We start from the raw sequence: 11039 nt of genomic DNA on the forward strand, positions 1-11039 counted from the left end.
GGTGGAAGTGATGAAAGCTCTTATAGAGATATGCTATACACTGCTGACAAATCACCAGCAAAAAATCAGCAGGCTTATACATCAGGAAAGTATATCTGATTTAACCAAGAGGAACACTCTGAAACACAGCCTTCTGCTGTAGTAATAGTTATGCCTACATGCGGTTTCACACTTTTCTTTTGGAGCATGCTGGGGAACCATCACCTAGCCAATACAAAATGCTTCCAGAAAGCTGTGTAAGGTTCCAGTTAAATTCCCATTTGGTTGTGAGATAACTGGATTAGAATATTCCCCAAACAGTCTTAGAAGATTTTTATTGTTCCAAACAAATTATTTAAAATGTAAACTCTCAAGGAGTGCCACATTACAAACTTACTGATACCATTCCCTGATGATTAACATTTTTTGGAGGATACGGGTGAAACACATTTTAAGAACGTTCAAAATGAAGGTATTGCAATTAATTCAATTGCCAAAATCCCTGATAAAATTAACATAGATGACCATCCACAATTCAAATGCTTTTTAAACTTGCATAACAAAGCTGAATTGTGTTTTATGGTCATTCCTGAAATGTTTCTTGTGACTTAAAGATAATGTTCCAGTGACATTCATGAAACTGGACAAACGTACTTGCTGGGAACATTTAACCTAACTTTCCTAACAAAAATGGTTTGCTTAGTAGGTATATATTTGTGGAAATGTCTTGGATAATTATTCAGGATGTGATTACCAAAAGGTCTCTTAAAATATTAACCAATTAGATCTACTTTACGTTAAAGGAATGGACCAATCAGACGGACACATTTAGTTGTGGAATTGTCACATGAAAGCCTGTTCTTTACATTTAAATGAAACCTTGTTTCCAGACCTATTTTGGATTGATCCGTGTAGTCATACTGAATAAAGGACAGTTTGATTAGCCAGTTCTTGTCTATTTGATGCCTTCTGCATTGTAGCTCCTTCGGCTTTCCGTAAACAGATGGTGTTCCAATAGAGTTTATTTCACCGTTGGCATAGGGATTATTACTCAGCGGTGATTACTCTGATTACTTCTGTGAATCCTCTGCCACCTCGATGCGCTGAGATCACACAAGGCTAAGGCTGTCGGCTCGTCCACTCTTTCAGCGGAAGCACGGCAGGTGGGTACGGAGACTCAAAAAGACACACCTTAGTTCCCTTCTTTGTCCAGGCAAGAGGAGATTGAAAACAGTGGGTGATATTCTCTGATAGGGCAGAGCCAGACACTCTGCACGACCACCCTGTGGCTAGATGCATGAGCTCATTCTAGCTCGCTATTCTTAGCTTTGCCTTAGTTAACCAGTGCCAGTGTACGTGTGCGTATGTGTGGAAATGTGCTGTGTGAACATGCTGTATCTGTACTGGAGCCTGAAGCAATGTACTGTAGGTTAAAAAAAGAGCGAAATTTCAACAGCAGTGACAGCAGCCAGTAAATGCACGAGCACTTGAGATGCAAAACAGTGGTCATTTATTGGCCTATGTACAATAAATGTGTGTGTTTGGCTTGGATACTGTGTATGTGTATAGTGTATGAAGCTGTAAAGTTTGTACATTTAAATAAGCATTCTGTGCTTGGGCCAGTGTGTGTGAGGGGTGTTTTACTGAACATAAGCATGAATGTGGTAGTGATATTCTGTGTGTGATTTGTGCTGATCTGTGTGTGTGTGTGCGTGTGTGTGATAATTGAAATATAAGTGTGTCGGAGCCAGGCCTGTATGTATTAGAATTTTTTATATTTGTCAGCCTAGTCCACATACAGCTGAGTCTCTTTGAACTTGTTGGCTATGGCTTGTTCTCAAACAGGGAAGAGCATTTTTATATAAGAACAAGCACATTTTGTGTCACAATGTATTAAAATCAGCATTGTGTTAGTCACCATCTTTGTTTTTATACCTTGTGAACTGCAGCAAACTAATAAAATGAATAACGTTTAAATCAAGTTTTGTTACATTTCATATTGCCATAGGGACAAGCTGAAGGAATGATCATTTGTGTTCTTTGAATCTATTGCCCCCTGCTGGAATTCTGAAGAATGAACTCTAAATTTCATGTTCTGGATTTTTTTTGCCATTATTTCAGTTTTAGCTTATGTTTTCAATTGCCCGAGACAGTTCTGGGTGCATTGAAGGATATTTTAGGTACTTATAAAGATTTCCCACAACCTATTGACTCCACTACGGCTAGTTTAGGGGTGGATGGGTTTGTGGTTTAAAGCAAAAAAAGTAAACTTTAAACAACTCCAAGCAGCTTGTTCAGTGATATTATTTCCAGAGACGATATGAACACAAAGTTTTTTTAGGTACTGCATTACCTGTTATTTCAGCCTAATGTTAGCCAAACTACTTTACAAAATTGAAATCCACGCTACGATTCTGTCCAACTATGAAAAATAAGAGTTTCAGTTACATTATTTATTCAAGCCTGAATTTACGGATGGGGAGTTGCAACACACAGAGGCTATGTCAGAGAAAAGGTGAGCTGATGTACTGTGATCCTGTTTGAGGTCAACTAGCCACATTTTCTGGACCTGGGCTGTCTAAACGTAGTTGGTGAAAATGACATGAAAATTAATTTCTTTACTTTTTTCAAGATACAAGATAATAAACAAGCCGTTATTTGAGTTTTGATGTCCTTTGCTATCCTCCTCAGATGCCAGTGGAGAGATTCAGTGAATTATTTTGTCAACCAGCTCATACAGCAAATTCATTTTGAAAGATAAAATCGGTTTATTTTTATTTTTTATGGTAAAAAACTAAATTCTAATTGGCACCATTACAGTGCTCTGCCTGTCTATTTGGTAAATAATAATTTAAGTTATATTAATCCAAGTAAAGTACACATGACAACAGTTCCCATGTTTTCACAAGAAGTTATAGTTACAATGTAGATAAATTCATTCTCATATGCAAAAATACTTAGTTCATATACAGTTTAGTATCTCTTGTAAAACTTTACTAAAAGTAATATAAACATATAAAAACATACAAACAAACAACTAACTTAACTAATAAACAAATAAATTAATTGTAGTTTATATGAAAACCATATTTTTTTAAAATCTCACTTTCTGGACTTTCTGTGCTCTGGTTGCCACATTTTTCTTATTTCTTGTTTCCTCTTCAAAGCATCTTTGTGACAGTATCTCTGAAAAAAGCGCTACACAAATGCCACTGAATTGAATTGGATTGATAAATGTCTCACAATTTATTTCAATATAAGCAGACAGCAGGAAATAATCTGATACTAATATATGCGTACTAATATATGATACTAATATATATATACAGTTTTATTTACAAGTTAATAGTTCAAACATTAAGTGAAAGTTTAATAGAAGACATTTTATTAAATTTCTAATTTGCCTGTTTAGCACTACTTATGTTCATGGTTTTGGTGTTTATTGTTTTTTAATGATATAATATTTATTATGTGGATATCCTGATGTGAGCATGTTGTGTGCTGGTCATGATACCAGTATGCTTGTCAGATGTGTTTATACTTTTAAAGAAACCAGGTTCCATGGTCACTGGCCCAGGGACGTGTTCAATGAGAACCAGCTGTGAAATGCTGATTTAGATGGTCACAAAGTGAAGTATGTGTCTGGTCTCAGAGGTTTCCAAGCAATTATTCAATCACCTGCAGGTTTCTTCTGGAGCATCTGTATCACTTAACATTCTCAAGAAGCCATTTTGTTCGTTTGAGATTTATGTGGGACATAAACGGTCAATTATTCACACACTAATATGAAAGGCCTCGAAACTACAGGCTATAGTAGCATGTAGATAACAAAGTGATAACCACCTAGTAGCTTGTTTTCACCTTAAATTCAGCCTTAAATTTCACCAAATTCAGACCTAAGAAACCAAATGAGCCGAGGTAACTTCATAACCCCCTGTGCTGAATAACAACAAAAAGCACTCCAAGGACTGGAGTGAAAACCAACGCACTATAACAGGAATATAACCATACTGTTGAAATCAACTTACACCGTACCAATTATATTACTAGAGTTTACTCATGGCACCTAATAACTTCATGGCTACGTGATAGGAAGTTAGGTAGCAAGAAGCATGTACAGAGCCATGCTACACAATGTACAAACGGTCATAGCCTCATTTTCCCAAGTAGCCGCCCCAACATTCAAACCAGGCTCAGAGTGGTGTAATACCAAACGTAAACACCTAATACATGTTTTAGATGTTTCAGACCAGGGGTTCTGGTGAACAAAGTGTTCACCTCTCCGGTCTCACTATTCCAACTCACGAAGCACACTACTCAGTGTCGAACTACTTTGAAAGTACAGTGAGATTTGTCAGCGAGTGCGCCTGGAGCATGAACAGCGTATTAGAATTCAACAGACAGCTGGTTTCACTCCAGACAACATTAAAGAAATTATTAGGTGGAGATATTATTGTTGAAGAAAAAAAAACATGATATGGATAGAAATTATAACCATGTGTTTGTTTCAAAGGGCTCCACCAGGCCCGTCGCTGGGTCTGGAACGCATTATTATGATTATACACCACGGTCTATTTGATTATTATTTTCTTTCTCCAGCATAAAAAAGCGTCGGCAATTTTTAAAATAAGAACGGCAGCTCGCCTAACAATTCGCCCTTGTTTGGGGATGACTGCAGTTGCGGTTCCTGTGGACTGAACGGGAGGACAAATGACAGGGTGATATTTCGGCGTGCTGTCATTTGCTTCGCAGGTTGGGCCTTAATTTGTCGCCGGGTCTCCCTGACATCCATTTTGGAGGGCATGAGAAGTGCGGGACCGGAGCGTGCCCTCGCTGCGTATAAGCCCCACTCCCAACCAAGGCAGCGGGGCACGGGCTGGCCCTGCAAGTCTGTGTAATTACAGGCATCTTTAAAAAACAATAATAGCCATGATAGAATGAGCATAGTGGTGCACTGTTTGGGCTTGTGGGCGGGGTCTTATATTAGCTCCTCCTTTCACGTGGGCTGCCTGGACCAATTGGAACACTGAACTTTCTCCGCACTGAACTTATGTAGCCTTCAGCATGAGTCTTTTGCATAATACTGACAACAGCACTCAGAGAGAGCCATCACAGCAATGTGCATTAGAAATGATGTCATACCATGTGTGGCTTATTTCAGAGGTTTCTGCCATGGTGAAGGTATTCATGCAACTTTTAAGAAACAGTAATATTGTTTATGGACAATGGTAGTGGCTCTGTGCCACTGAAATGCCCTGTAGATTGGCAAGCTATATTTTACAATTGAATCAATTTGGCAGATGCTTTTAGCTAAGGCAGCTAACAAAATTGCATTTCACGTGATAAGAAAAGACCGTTAGAGATGCTTGAGAAAGCAAAGTTGCAGTCATAAAAGTGCCATGGTCAAGATGCATGCCCAAAGACCTGCGAGAAAGGGAGCAAATTGGTAATTTAAAAAAATAGAAACATTGAGGTGTAGCCTGAAAAGGTTTACAGAAGACCTTAAGTGAATCTACTTTTCTAACTGATTATGGCTCTGGCTGTCCAAAATGTCATATGATACATTTTCCCAAAGTACATTTTTGTAAAAACAGATACTACAGAGTATACCCTCTTTGATATATCCAATCTCTCATCTAATTTATATGCTAGATCAGTTTTTTTTAACTCCAGTAGCACTCTCGACTGTGTGCCATGACTTTTAAAATACCCCCAGGTTATTAAGTTCATGGAAACAAAGCAATTGGATGCAATGATTTTGTACCTTGTTAACTGTTTTTGCGTTTGTATTGACTTCATTACCCGATGTTCCAAACAAAATTAAATGACTCCACGGTTGTTTTTAAGTTAATACCCTGATTTATATCGCAGGCAGCACTGCGAGCCCTGGATGTAAATGCTGTGCATTCACCACCTCAACCCTCAGTCACTACGGCACATGTGGAAGCATAATACATTACTCTAAGATCTACCGTTCTCTGTAAAAAAAAAAAGCATCACATTTTATTACTTTGGGTATTGGTAAGCTTGACGTTTTTTTTTTTATATTGAAAAATTAATTTCAGGGAAAGTGTGTGTGGTTGGAGGACCCGCCGTGGGTACTGGGATACATCAAACCGAACGCTTTCCTTTGCTTCATATTTCCCAGAGAGGTCTGAGTGCCCTTTGAAAGGCAATAATACAGACCAGTGCTGATTAATTATTGCCTGAATGATTTGCATTTTCGCATTATCACCTCTGCGACCCGGTGCCTTTCTCGCTGAAAGTGAGAAATATGGAAATGAGGTCAAATGCCGCACCACCCGAGATGGACCCAAGGGCTGGCTTAGAGCATTCAATAGAATTTATCTTCACTCTTCATAGACATCCAGGAGACACTTATTGTACAGCACACACAGGAGCAAAGAGACGGAGCTTGAATGTATGTTTACACAAGGTTCTTAGTCAGTGCTATGTTTCCTGTACATGCAGTAGGCTTCTTTGTCGTTGCCCTGCGTTAGATGTTTGTGGACTGCTGTACCGTTCCACAGTATGGCAGCTTGAGTTTCAGCGGACTGAGTGTACCGCTTCATATACATCGATGACAGCATCTTAGTCATAGGCTACTAAACACAGCCAACCAGCGCTGACCAGAAGTAGGCTTTTCAGTGTGGCGTCAGGGAGCAGCAAATCAAATCATGGCAAGTAAAGGCAGGAAGTGACAAAAGCGAGCGAGATGCACTCAACAGCAGGTATTTTCATTGCTCCACAGCTGCAGTGATTTAGTGCAATTGCAGAATATGTAAATGCTTGATTAAGCCAAATGTTCAGTCACATATTTCAAACACATTTCTGAAGTATCGTTGCCAGACTACAATATTGTTAGGTGAGCACGTGAGATTTTCAGTACGGCTGAATTAATTTACATGAGCAGATGGACAGCCTTCGTGCTAACTGACTAGCGGCAGTAATTAGTAAGGCAGCTGACCTCTGACACCCTGGGAACAGATGTGGCGTCAGTGGTAAGTCATTCAGAATGTAAACCTTTCTAACATACCAGAGCGGACAAACTTCGGCAGAATGTAGCCGATTTACATATGGGTACATATGGACTTCCAGAGAGTACTCACTCCCCTCAAACATTTTTTTTTAGCATTTTGTCCCATTACAACTTTAAACTGTAATTAATTCCAACCCCCCTTACCCCCCACCCTTCGTTAGCAGAATGAACAAACACATTCTGAAGCAAAATAATTCACCCCCTTTCTCATTGACCTCTGGACAGTTTCTCCCATTGAAGCCAATGAGCTGTGCTGCTATCAGTGTTGTAGCTAGCCTCTTGGTCACTTCTCTTAGAATCGTCCTTCTCTTCCAGTTGCTCAGTTAGGCTTTATCTTGGCAGTTTCTGAGCCATGCAATATTTGTCCCATTTTGCTACAGTGGACTTAACGGTGCTCCTGGGAAGATTGAAATTCAAATGTGACCTCTCAAGGCAATGGAATACACCTGGCTCCATTTACTTTTATTTAAAATTTTCATATAACTTTGAAGATATCTAAATACTGTATTTCATTTTGACACGATAGAGAGTTACTTATATGCAGTAGGAGTATAAGAAAACTCATTTAAATATATTTTCATTTGACTTTGCAACACAGCAAAATTAGAAATAACTAAACTTTCTGAAGGAATTACAAAAACAATAACCAAAACACAGAAAGCATTATTTAATTTAGTGGAAATGGTTTTATTTTTAAAGCAAATAGAAAACCAAGTGAATTACAGCACATGGCTGCTATTATAGTGCTCGGGTAATGAGGAGAGCTTTGGTAGAGGGTACTGTGTAACCACACTCATTTGATGAAAAAACTGTAACTTTAATTGTAATATGTAGACCATGTCTGGAAATACAAGACTTAAAAGGCAAGACGGATTTCTAATTTTCCCATTTTCTCCTAATTTTTACCATAATGAGGTGAGCAACAAAGAACAGAGAAAATGTCCTGAAATGTCACCATAGAGCTGTTTGTGTAAACTTAATCCCAGGCTTTTGGCTTTGCCCATTCTGTTTTAATTATGCGATGCCTTAATTAAGCTTATTTAATGCACGGTTTCCTTTTCAAGGATAATAATAATAATTACGTACATATGACATGCATTATAGTAACAAAAATTATACAAGTCAAAATATCTACAAAAACTCACAAAAGGTAATTGATTGAAAAAACATCCCAGTAATAAAATGCTATGCCAGTTAGCTTAAGCATTAATGTTCTTCTGGAAACATCTGTAGCAAATATAAACAAAATGGAAAGCAATGACATGCAATGACATGGTTGACAGAAGGCAATGGCTTTTCAAGATGAATGAAAGGATAAAAAGTATAAAAAGCACTACACCAACACACCCGCACGTGATCTAAAGACTGTCAAATCTGTGGAACATCTGCCTTCTTTTGCATTGGCATGGAAACAGAATGTGCTGTGGAACATTGAAGTGCTTGCGTCATCCAGTGTAGCATTTTTCCCTCCATACATAAAACAAGTTCTCTTCTTGTTGCACATTGTCACCACTAGATGGCAACAAATATGTTAATTTTAACCTCGCCGAACCACGAACACTAAACAGACAACCCTATTCATAACATCTGATTGTAATGATATAAAATGAGTGTTATTATAATTCAGTATATTAATTAATTCTGTTAATATTGCACGTCAATGTGCTTCATAGCCCATTCTCATATCAAGCACTGGAATTATATTTTTCTAAATTTGGCAGAGGCAATCAACAAAATGATTTCATCAGCCAGCAGAAGAGCCAAAGTACACCCGGCACTTGGCTCTGGAGCCAGAATTGTTTCACAGTCATAAGTGAAAGATTCTCCTGCAGTTGCAGGTATATGGCTGTGTGCCCCCATCTCCTTTCCTCCATCTGACTGGACCGGCATCACACCCATCACCCCGTGTCCACTGGGAACATATACAGTACACCTACCAGAGAAGATGGGCGGGGCCAGTGATTAGATGTGCCTGCTTTAGGGAAAGTGAACAAGGTTAAGATAGACTGCAACACATCTTGATGGCAAACTGGAAGTAAACTTGCCATTTTAACAAATGGAGTTGCTAAGTCCAGTTTGCTGCTGCTTAGAGTGTGTGCCTGCCCATATATTTCAATAACACTGCTTTCGAAATTGCAGGCTCAGAAAGCCTTTAAGAGGAAGAGAAAGCCTTTGACATACACTATGTAAATTATGTGGCAGCCCTGCTGAGTCACTGTGGGGAAAGCAAGGTGCGCCAGCAGAGTCTCAAGGTGTGGTGAGACAGGCGTGTGTGTACCGCAGACGTGAACTCTAGACAAGGTTCATCACCTTTAATATTTACATACTGGTACTGAGCAGACACTATTATCCAGAGCATCTGACACACATATATGCAGGGTCAGGCACTGGGCAGTGTGATGCTAGATCCTCAACGTTCACAACCTTACTCTACAGGGTTGGAGTCCTGATCGATGTGGTCACTTCTGGCACTACGATCCTTACTTCACTCTAGTGTTTCTTTTGCACCTCTACATCGTGAACCAATGCACTTGTTGTACGTCGCTCTGGATAAGAGCGTCTGCTAAATGCCTGTAATGTAATGTAATGTAATGCAACAACCGATAGTACCAGTCAACATTTAGTCTTACAACATAAAGTTAGATTCCATAGTGGGTGCAAGAGGGATCGAAAATGTAGAATTATTTGGAAGCAAATGCGTTTAAGGTCATAGCTTTAGATTTATCATAGAGGCTAGTAAATCCACACAAAATGTTCAGCAATAGGTGATCCAAAGTGCAGCTTAAAGGTCTGTTTCCAGTCTGCAGCACAGATGGACAGTGCCTCTGCTGTCCTGATCACAGTCGTAAGCTCCTTCCACTACTCGGGACAATGATAGACAAAAGACGTGGTGGAGATTGGAGACTTGTGAGGTTTTATGTTAGATTGTAAATCTTGATTGTTTAGCGATAAATCTTGTTCCCTTACAAGTGAGCTCAAGTAGTCACAGAGATGGAATAGCCTTCTAAAGCAACAATCTCATATTGTATGAATATAGGTACCTTTGTTAGGAATCTTTCTTCTTTATTCAATGTGTAAAATGCACACTCTGGTCACCTAATGAGTTCCACAGTCCTGGAGAACTCTGAATAAGAACGCTTGCTTTAATCCAGAATATACCATTCTCAGTGGAGCCTTGGGTAAAGCCAAGGTCAGTGTGTTCAGAACATGTTTAAACTCTGAAGTATTCATTTGCCTGTCCAGTGCTCCTTACAAGGATCACAATTTATTTAATATAGCCTACATTTGACATGTTACCCAGTTACACAGTGAATAACTACAGCTTACAACATCAGGCCAATTTTTTCTTTTGACATATTGTCCTGCCAATTTTTGTCAGTTTTGCAGTTTCATAAGCGAACTGCTTCCTTACCATTTAAAAAGAAAGTTTCTTAGAGAAACCTTACAAGGTGTTAGTATGACCACTTGGCATGATTTTGTTTTTAAGAAGGCATATTGTGACATCATTAGAAGGTAGTACCATGAGATTGGGGCTTCCCAACCTCGTTTCTGTAACTGTCCTACAGGTCTTCATTTCAACCCTAATTTGGCACACGTGATTCTACTAATTAGCAGTTAAACGAGATCTCTGGCTGTTGAATGAGGTGTGCTTTGTTAGGGCTGGAGTGAAAACCTACAGGATGGTATACAATAACACGGATGGGCATAACATATTTTGTACCACAAGGTTTTGCCTGGCTGCATGGCAACTGAGGCTGGCTATTCCTGGGCTCAAGCTTGCAGTGATTGCAAATTGCTGTTAAAGGAACATACTTGACTATATATATATATATAATATATATATATATATATATAATATATATATATTCTTCATTATCAGTCATATTTTTGATTGTTGATTTGTTGGCAGCACAGCACAATGCTAATTGTTAGCTGAATTCAGGTGTGCCTTAAATTGAGAGAGTTGGGGGGGGGGGGTTCAAGTCCAGGGGCCCTGACTGAAAGAGAGCACAACTATTTG

General features: G+C 39.0%; 1 long non-coding RNA gene across 1 annotated transcript; it reads right to left on the minus strand.

Moving 5' to 3' along the window:
* Positions 1-7113: 7113 nt before the first annotated feature.
* Positions 7114-11033, minus strand: LOC135251051 (uncharacterized). The gene is made up of 2 exons (XR_010329073.1): positions 9620-11033; positions 7114-9442 (listed from the first exon to the last, which is right to left on the minus strand). It is a non-coding gene; the product is annotated as an uncharacterized LOC135251051 (long non-coding RNA).
* Positions 11034-11039: the final 6 nt, after the last annotated feature.

This window comes from Anguilla rostrata, chromosome 3, assembly GCF_018555375.3.
Source record: "Anguilla rostrata isolate EN2019 chromosome 3, ASM1855537v3, whole genome shotgun sequence".
Lineage (NCBI taxonomy): Eukaryota > Metazoa > Chordata > Actinopteri > Anguilliformes > Anguillidae > Anguilla > Anguilla rostrata.